Consider the following 11,037-nt stretch of genomic DNA (forward strand, 5'->3'; position numbering starts at 1 on the left):
TATTAAAAATGGTGGAGCCGAGGGTATTCGAGCGACTTAAGTGAATCGTTAAGGGTATAAGCGATCATAAGAGAACGTTAGAGTCTAATTGGTTAAAGTCTAGATTCTTAAGAAACTTTGGTTTAATTCTAACTTATATGTTGTTTATAGGTTACCAGACTCGTCCCGGGCCTTTTACCATCCCCAATCGCTCGGGCAAGTTTTCTAACCGTTATACTGTTGTTGTGATGTATATATGTTTATGCATTATCTTGTGATAAGTGCATGATTGTTATTAGCAAATCTTGCGATATATTGGAGCATGCCGATATGGTATATATGCATGCCTATTTCGTAATCTTGATATCTAATTGTTGATTCAAATGCTTATAAGTTGCATAATACCTATGCTAGAGATAAGCAGTAGTTGCGTAAACCCTTAGTATAGGGGACCCAAAGGTGAACGTTTTCTAAACCGGGAGTCGATGTTCCCGAGTATAACATATATATATATATTTATATATATATAGATATAGTTTTCAAAACTATTAATCGAATAAGGTTTACTCGATAACTTTATTTTATTTAATTAATATTATTTTGAATATTCATTCGAGGGCTTATGACTCCGCTCCTTTTATTAAATAATATTCTTTATTTTATTAAAGAACAATGTTTCGATAATGAAACTTATTTTCGATTATTCAAATAAAGATCGTACTTTCGTATAAGTATATCTTTGGTTATTTATTATTCATTTCAAGTATGAGTCTTAAAACTTCTACTTCAATAATTTTATAGAGATTATCCTTTATGGGAATATTATTTAAATAATAATATTCAGATATTCTCCAACATATCGGGACTGATTTATTTTATTAAATCAGCATTACTCCAAACATTCTCAAAAATGTTTTCGAGTCTTGAAAATGATTTTTAAAAGTTAGAGCGGATCCCAAAACTCATTTTCATATTTAAGATCTTTCTTTCGAAGGGGATTTAAATACTCGCTCAAAACCTGAGGGATCCGGATCTGTGGTGTATTTTAAATTCGCAACGAGATTACTGTTTTGAGAAAACATTTTGATTACTTGCCTAATGTTCGGGAAGTAAGTCCATCTATTTGAGTCGGCATAAGCAACATGGGCTCAGTGGGCGTCCATGAAAGTGTAAGTGACTCAGTGGGAGTCCATCGATGCGTAAGTGGCAGAGTGGCAATCCAGCATAGGTCCTAATGCGGCCAGGGTGATGACCAGTAGGGAATTCGTCCATCTACTAGTAGAAAAGGTTACTTATTGGTATCTTTGCCTGATCAGCAAGATATTGGGTTTATGCCAAAATTCTTTTCTTTCCAAAATTCATTGGATATTGCAACTCTGTGCATACTTTACATGATAGAGGTTTTCAGGAAATGTATGAGAGATATATATATGGATATATATATATATATATATATATATATATATATATATATATCGGGACTTAGTGAAGTATCTCGTAACTTCATTTCATTCAATAATATTTCAAAGGTCGAATCTATTCAAGTCTTATGTTGTAGTCCCACCTATGTGATGAACTTCGAAAACTTAGTATACTTGAACAGTGGTAGTTCAAGTAGATTTCTAAAATGGTATAAGTATAGTGAAGTAATTGGTAACTTCATCTTTCTTTAAGCTTATATCCAGTAAGTAATTACCTTACACTTGATAAAGGTTTCTAGTAAGTTATCCAGTTAGATATTTGCATTATTGTTTACACTATATATTATCTTGCGAGCTGTAATGCTCACTCTTCCTTCATTTCTTCATCACACAACAACAGTTAGGAAAGATGGCCAAACTTAAGCAGACCCAGCGCAAGCGCGTGGGAAGCGTCCCGCGTCTTCCCGTTGATATCGTAGCTGATATAGCTGCAGAGGTAGATCTATTTGTAGATCAGACATTCTAATTTTGGGAATCAATTATGTATAATTATAACTTGTGGCAGATAATGGCAATTAACTGTAAACTTATCAAGTAATCATTTTGGGTTGTAATAACTTTTAAATTGTGGATTCAAGGACTTGTACTTATTTCAATTTCATCTCTGAGACTATAACGTGTTGTGGTGTGTGTTAGTGTGGGGTCACATCATGAGGTTATTTATTATTAATTAAGTTAAGTGATATTGTGGAAAGAAAGACCGTGACGACCCGGATCCCCGACCCCAGATCTGGGGGTGTTACACCGCCTATTGATCCAAGATTGAAGAAGACCTTATCCTCAAATCTGTTTCTGCTATTTTTTAAAAATATTATTTAAAAATCAATTTTAATTTCCGAAATTTGATTTTTAATTGAAAATTCAATTTGGTTAATTATTTTTAAATAATTAACTGTATATTTCAATTCCTAAAATTTTATCTTCAATTATTTTTAAAAATCCAAATTTTATTTAATTATTTGTATTTTGTTTTGATTATTTATTTGTTTATTTAATTGGTCAGTTAGATCATTTAATCGATTAATTTTATTTATAAATAACTAAAAAATGTAATTATTTGTAATTAAGCTAAATTATATTTAATAATTATTTTGAGCTTTTAAAATTATATAGTGAGGTACTAAATAATCAATTAATAATATTATTAGTTGGATTATTCGTAATAAATACACCGTTTGTCCGTTTAATACGAAACGAACTTGTCTAGACTCAGAAAAATATTCTGCTTCTATTTAAAATCTTTCGAGACTTAAATTCTTTTGTTTTGAAAGGTTGCTTGTTTTACGAGTCGTTCTGAGTCGAATAATTGCCGGAAAATCATATTTTGACCCAATTTTAATTTTAAAAATATCGAGACCTACCTTTTGACGAAATGAGTCATGTGGTATATGAATTATGTGTTTACGTGCTATGTGAACTACGTGCATACATGGGTCAAGATTCTTGTGTTTACTGTTGTAATTATGTGTGGGTTATCGTCCAGGTAAATGATAGAGTTTAAACGAGCAGTTCGTCAGATATTGCATGTGTGCTTAACTTCTAAAAACCCAAAGGAAAGATTTCATACTCTATTCTAATTTCAGAATAGTTCAATGTTTTACATATCAAAATGATCATCTTTGATTATGCAAGTACCCCTTTCCTATTCTAACTCCAGAATAGATGAATGTTTATATACTTAAGATTGATATTACTGTTATACATATTCTTGTAATATAATATTTATAAATACTCATAAATTTGTTGAATTCATGCTATTCTAGTAATTTTCCTACTAGAATATAATACCCCTTTGAGATAGTGATAAGTGGATTTTATATCCACTTGGAACGCTTTATTACAAGCTTAAATTGGTGTTTTGGACTCAAGTTGTTGGTATTTTGATGTGTTTTTGTGTTATTGCATTTCAGGTATCAGTTAAATGAAGAAATGAGCTTTTAAAGGAAATATGATAAAAAGTGATCAGATTTGGAAGCAAAGACCATTTTCAAGTTGTAGAGAATCTCGTTAGCTTCGTGTGGACAGTTGAATCGCCTAATTTTGACGAGTAGAACTCAAGTTATGGGCAAAATAAGATTCATCAGAATTTTCCAGAAAGGCTTCAGAAGTGCACGTGACCGCTTGCTGACACACGGCCGCCTCCGATCTGCACGCGACCGCGTGTTGATGCGCGGCTGACTTCGCTGAAAAAGCTTTTTTTGAGTGGAATTTGACGATTTTAAGGGTCCAGGTCCAATATGGGCTTATAAATACTTAAAAAAGGGTTTTCATCATCCGGGAAGATTGGGAGATCAAGGAGAAGACCTAGAAGCACAAAACAACTCTGAAAAAGAAGATCTTATTTTCTACTTGTGATTCTTTGAATTAGTTGTAACTTTGGATACTCGTTTTCATTCTTGTTGAACCTAGACTTTTTTTATTCGTACTTTGATTATTATTCAGTTTATTAAGACCTTATTTTATACCATGCTTTCATTGGAACCGATTATGACGATGAGTTCAATTATGGGCTAATCGTTATCATGGGATTCTAGCGGATTTACTTATGAATTTCAATAATTAATTTGTTTCGATATCTTGGTGTGTGGTGATTGATTGATATCCTAGTATTGGTTGTGCTTATTCGTCTTATGTGTGTAGCTAACATATAAGATAGTGTGTTAATCTCTATTAAAGCGACAGTGAATATAGAGGTTTAGAACTTGCCATGCTAGCATAGGTTTATGTATTTGTTATCCATGATTCGTAGGTAATTTTAACCATCTTACTTGCCCTATGTAATCACGATAGATAACTTGCGCATTAAACCGTTATATTTTCAATTCTTATAGACATATAAGGACTAAGCATAATTGGTGTCTATTCAACTTCTATCTCATTTGTGGATGATTGGTAGTAGGGTATTCGTACAACGAAAGTTGGCGTTTACTAGTTTTGTGTTATCTGATTAGTGTCATCACCATTACATGCTAAGGTTAAGAACAACAAGGCTATTGAATGAAGTATTTAATGAATTTAGAATCCCATGTTTGTCATATATAGTAATTCAACCTCAATTCTCTTAGTTAATGTTATTTAGTATAATCTCTTAGTTTAATCAAAACCCAATTTGTTATTTGTCTTAGCATTGAGCGATTACCGTACATTGTTGCATAGGTGCATAAATTGAACTTAACCTAAATTAGTCTCTGTGGGAACGAATCTGATTTATATCTTATACTACTTGCGAACGCGTATACTTGCGTGAATTTTAGCACGTGTTTTTGCCCTAACAAGTTTTTGGCGCCGCTGCCGGGGACTCGGTATTAATTTTTAGTTTATGTGCTTATCATCAATGGTCGTTAAAGTTCACTGACTCGGACTCTTTTACTCTCACGATTTATTTGTTTGTGTTTCAGGTACTCAGTATAATGGGAGATCCAGCAGCACGAAAGAAAGCCTTGATGGATTTTTCTCAACCTAAGATCAATGACATTCAATCTAGCATTATCCGGCCAGCTATCACAGCTAATACCTTTGAGATCAAGCCTGACACAATTCAATGGGTGCATAATTCAATCCAGTTTGGGGGTTCTCCAACTGAAGATCCTAATATGCACATTAGGGATTTCATTGAGATCTGCGAAACCTTCAAGTTCAACGGTGTTTCTGAAGATGCTGTGAAGCTGAGACTGTTTCCATTCTCTCTGAGGGACAAGGCTAAGAGCTGGTTACACTCTCTACCAGCTGGTTCGATTACTACTTGGGAAGATCTTGCTCAGAAGTTTCTTACTAAATTCTTCCCTATGGCGAAGACAGCTGCACTCAGGAATGCTATTACTCAATTTGCGCAGTAAACGGGAGAATCACTATGTGAAGCTTGGGAGCGCTACAAGGAGATGCTTAGGAAATGTCCTCATCATGAAATGCCTGATTGGATGATCATCAATTGTTTTTACAATGGGTTGGGAGCACAGTCCAGACCCATGCTCGATGCAGCATCAGGCGGAGCATTATCGGCAAAGAGTTATGAGGAAGCTTATGATCTAATTGAATTGATGGCTGCTAATGAATATCAGTATCCAACCCAAAGATGTCCATAGGGCAAGGTAACAGGAGTTCTTGAAGTGGATACTGCTATGGCTATCACTGCTCAACTAAAGGCGTTGTCTATGAAGATCGATACTCTGGCTAACTATGGTGTTAAGCAGATAATTAGTGTTTGTGAGCTGTGTGCAGGTCCATATGTGACGGAGCAATGCGCTATATCTACTGACTCAACTCGGTTTGTTAGCAACTTTCAGAGATCGCATCAACCAGTTCCAAACACTTATCATCCTGACAACTGGAATCATCCTAACTTCAGCTGGAGCAACAATCAGAATGCGATGCAACAACCGTTCTAGCAGTTTGGAAATAAGCTATCCAACCCTCCTGGTTTTCAGCAACAAATTACACCAAAACCACAAACTCTTGGTGCATGCCTATCTTTGAATGAAAAATCTGAATTGGAGGAGTTGCGGCTTATGTACAAAAACCAGGCTCTTATATGCCAAAGCCAGGTTGTTTCTATCAAGACTCTGGAGAACCAAATAGGGCAAATTGCTAATGCCTTATTGAATCGACCACTAGGAACACTTCCTAGTCATACAAAAATAAATCCAGGCAAGTGGGAAGTTGAAGAACAGGTGAACGCCATCACCTTAAGGTCTGGAAAGGTCGCAAGCCCCCAAATTCAGCAAGACGAAGAGCCTGAAAAATCTCAAGTTTCAGAAAATGCAGCTGAAGAAGAAGTGCAGAAGGAAGCAGAGGTGGAACCAAGGAAGACTACTGTGGAACACACTCCTCTTGAGGGTAATACAGGGGAGAAACAGATCTATCATCCATCTCCTTTTCCTAAGAGGCTGCAGAAGAAAAAGCTGGATAAGCAGTTTGAGAAGTTTTTGGAGGTGTTCAAGAAACTTCATATCAACATACCTTTTGCTGAAGCTCTTGAACAGATGCCTAGCTATGTGAGGTTTATGAAAGGTATTCTCTCTCGGAAAGTGAAGCTCGATGACTTAGAGACCGTTGCTCTAACGGAGGAATGCAGTGCTGTGCTGCAACAGAAGTTGCCTCCGAAGCTTAAAGATCTTGGAAGCTTCAGTATTCCTTGCACCATCGGAAACTTGTCGTTCGACAAGTATTTATGTGATTTAGGAGCTAGCATCAATCTGATGCCCTTATCTATCTTCAAGAAGCTTGGTCTACCTAATCCGAAACCAACATACATGTCATTGCAACTAGCTGACCGTTCCATCTTTTATCCACGAGGTATAGTGGAGGATGTCTTGGTCAAGGTGGATAAACTCATCTTCCCTGCTGACTTTGTAATTCTTGACTTTTAGGAGGATAAGAAGATTCCCATTATCTTGGGGAGACCATTCTTAGCTACTGGCCAAACTATGATTGATGTACAAAAATGAGAGCTTACGATGAAGGTTCATGATCAAAAGTTCACTTTTAATGTGTTCAAGGCAATAAAGTTACCCACATCTAAAGTGGAGTGCTTTAAAGTAGAGTGGGTAGACTCTGTCGTGTATTCGAAACTTGAGCAATTGCCAAAGTCAGAGACCTTAGAGAGATCCTTAATGGAGAAATCAGTTATTGATGACAAGGAAGGAATAGAGCAACTGCAGGTTTCAAATGCACTTCCGTGGAAGAGGAAGTTGGATATGCCATTTGATTCTCTTGGGTTAGCAGAGCTGAAAATTTCTCAGGAGCGTCTCGAGCCGTCTATTGAAGATGTTTCCACACTTGAGCTTCACCCACTACCAAATCACTTGAGCTATGCATTCTTAGGTGCACCACATGATAAGGGCTTGGGATATATCTTTGATGATGTAGAGGGTAGCCGAACGAACCCTCCAATGCCTACAGAGGGTTCTTCTCATGTGCAGCAGGTAGTTGATAGGACAGGTGTTGGTGATGAGCAGTACAGGTGAGTAATTAGGCGTATGGAGGCCATGCACGACATTCACCATCATTTTGCTGCAGATTTGACACAGGCTTTGGGCACTATTTTCCGATCCACTGGTGTCGAGGTTGATTGGCCACCTGATCCTCCACCCGAGGAGGGTGATCTTTCCGACGACTAGGTATGCCTGAAATCCTTATTATTACCTTCAATGAGGACATTGAAAATTTTAAGTTTGGGGGTGATAATGTAAGGATTAGTAGTGTGTGTGTGTCCATATAGATTCATATAGATTCATATTGCATGTTTAGTTGTAGTTCATTCCTATTTTTGTATGATTGTTCATTTAGGACATATTTGTTATTTTTATGTGATTTCATATAGTTATATTTGCATGCATATTTAGCATGATCCCTTAAGATGAACTATGATATTTGATAAGTTGATGTTGATTTGAGTGTGGTGATGACAAATAGAGGGATGTTTAAGTCCTAATGAATTGATTTTCATGCCAGAAACAAATATTTTCACAAAGTCTTATAGGGTTGCTTTTGATCTAGATCATGATCATACTTGTTTGTTGTTGAGATTTAATCACTTGGTTATATTTAGAATTTGTGATATTCTCGTAATGACGTAAAAACACTGATTTTTTTTATCTGGAGAAAAACTTGGATTTCCTTACTAGTTGTTGTAAGACTAGGCGTCAAATGGCTAGTAGTCGACTCATATTTTTATGAGTAGTCTAGGGTTGAATGAGATGGAGCGAAACACACTCATTCAGAAATTATTAAAAAAAAGAAAAAGGAAAAAGGAAAAAGAATAAGAAAATAAGAAAAGAAAAGAAAGTATGTGTTTATGCATAATTGATCAAGAGTGAGCTTTTTAATACTCGAGTTATTAAGTTCTTAGGGGACTTTGTGCATAGTGACCTAAGGCTTTTATATTCTGGGATCCGCTAACCTAACGCTCGCTACATGGGTATTATTGCATAAGTCTTTTGGGACCTCATTCATTGCACGATCAAATAAGCATCTTTGTTATGTGTTCAATAATAGTGTGAATCCTTGTATAACTCTAGTAGAAACGAGGTGTTGTGAGTCATATTACATTTATTGTCTATTCTGTTTATAAACTTTTGATTGTCTCGATGATAGATAAGTTATGGTTATTGATCTAGTATCGAGAGATATCTGTTAAGCATTCCACACACGCACGTTTTTGGTTTGTGAGTTGGTTTGTGGGATTTATTCAAACTCTATTTTAAGTCATTGCATTCTTAGAGGCATTGGCTTATTCATTTGGTTATGGTTGTTCTGAGGGGATCGATTGCATTATCATTTAGTTGCATTCACGTAGTTGCATTCATGCATTAGGTTTGTTTTATAGTTTTGAGTCTGTTTATGCTTGAGGACAAACATCGATTCAAGTTTGGGGGTGTGATAAGTGGATTTTATATCCACTTGGAATGCTTTATTACAAGCTTAAATTGGTTTTTTGGACTCAAGTTGTTGGTTTGGAATCAAGTTGTTGGTATTTTGATGTGTTTTTGTGTTATTGCATTTCAGGTATCAGTTAAATGAAGAAAGGAGCTTTTAAAGGAAATATGATGAAAAGTGATCAGATTTGGAAGCCAAGGCCATTGTCAAGTTGTAGAGAATCTCGTTAGCTTTGCGTGAACAGTTGAATCGCCTAATTCTGACGAGTAGAACTCAAGTTATGGGCAAAATAAGATTCATCAGAATTTTCGAAAAAGGCTTCAGAAGTGCACGCGACCGCTTGCTGACACGCGGCCGCCACCGACCCGCACGCGACCGCCTCCGACCCGCACACGACCGCGTGCTAATACACGGCTGACTTCGCTGATTTCACTGAAAATGCCTTTTTTGAGTGGAATTTGACGATTTTAAGGGTCCAGGTCCAATATGGGCTTATATATACTTAAAAAAAGGATTTTCATCATCCAGGAAGATTGGGAGATCAAGGAGAAGACCTAGAAGCACAAAACAACTCCGAAAAAGAAGATCTTTTTTTCTACTTGTTATTCTTTGAATTAGTTGTAACTTTGGATGCTCGTTTTCATTCTTGTTGAACCTAGACTTTTTTTATTCGTACTCTGATTATTATTCTATTTATTAAGACCTTGTTTTATACCATGCTTTCATTGGAACCCATGATGACGATGAGTTCAATTATGGGCTAATCGTTATGATGGGATTCTAGCAGATTTACTTATGGATTTCAATAATTAATTTGTTTCGATATCTTGGTGTGTGGTGATTGATTGATATCCTAGTATTGGTTGTGCTTATTCGTCTTATGTGCGTAGCTAACATATAAGATAACGTGTTAATCTCTTTTGAAGTGACAGTGAATATAGAGGTTTAGAACTTGCCATACTAGCATAGGTTCATGTATTTGTTATGCATGATTCGTAGGTAGTTTTAATCATCTTACTTGCCCTATGTAATCACGATAGATAACTTGCGCATTAAACCGTTATGTTTTCAATTCTTATAGACATATAAGGACTAAGCATAATTGGTGTCTATTCAACTTCTATCTCGTTTGTGGATGCTTGGTAGTAGGGTATTCGTACAACGAAAGTTAGCGTTTACTAGTTTCGTGTTATCTGATTAGTGTCATCACCATTACATGCTAAGGTTAAGAACAAGGCTATTGAATGAAGTATTTAATGAAGTTAGAATCTCATGTTTGTCATATATAGTAATTCAACCTCAATTCTCTTAGTTAATGTTATTGAGTATAATCTCTTAGTTTAATCAAAACCCAATTTGTTATTTGTCTTAGCATTTAGTGATAACCGTACATTGTTGCATAGGTGCATAAATTGAACTTAACCTAAACCAGTCTCTGTGGGAACGAATCTGATTTATATCTTATACTACTTGCGAATGCGTATACTTGCGTGAATTTTAACGCGTGTTTTCGCCCTAACAGATAGAAAGTCTATAACTATTCTATCCAGATATACTCTATACAGTGGATCTTGATTTTATATTTAGCGAATAACTTATCATTCTACTTATCTCGCCATCAGTTGTTGCAGTTACTCTGGAATATATGACCTGGGGAGTTATTTAAATAAGGATGTCGATTGATGTGACTCCTTTAATAAAAATATTTTAATGATTAGATGAAAGTGTAAGAGGCCGTGATGGCGGTCCAATGAATGGCTATGTATTATATATAATTATGACACAAATTTTTCCATAGGCTGATATGTTGCCTTATTATTTGAGTACTCGTGTTGTAGGACATGTGTCTATGAATCATGATCCAGTGCTATGACACGAATTGATCAACTATGATAGTACGTCCGTCAGTTAAAGGTTCCTATCTAAAACTTATCATTTACTCGTTAAGCTTATGATAGCTTTTATTCTCGTGCATATACTGTTATTGATAATCATGAAATATATGATTTATCATAAATTGTCATTTCATGATTTACATCAAAAATTGATATTGATATTTAATTTACTGTTAATATCAAAAAGTGGTATTAATATATACGATTGATGTTGACTTCAGTAAGGGATGTTGTGAGCATCTAATATTAGCATTGATATCTAAGTTGACATTGACATCAAAATAAGTATTAATATCAATAGTTGGATT

At 35.5% G+C, this 11,037-nt stretch overlaps 1 non-coding gene across 1 annotated transcript; it reads right to left on the reverse strand.

Annotated features, from left to right (window-relative positions):
• Positions 1–5,260: 5,260 nt before the first annotated feature.
• LOC141681990 (small nucleolar RNA R71) lies at positions 5,261–5,367 on the reverse strand. The gene has a single exon (XR_012559395.1). It is a non-coding gene; the product is annotated as a small nucleolar RNA R71 (small nucleolar RNA).
• Positions 5,368–11,037: the final 5,670 nt, after the last annotated feature.

This window comes from Apium graveolens, chromosome 8, assembly GCF_009905375.1.
Source record: "Apium graveolens cultivar Ventura chromosome 8, ASM990537v1, whole genome shotgun sequence".
NCBI classification, from domain to species: Eukaryota; Viridiplantae; Streptophyta; class Magnoliopsida; order Apiales; family Apiaceae; genus Apium; species Apium graveolens.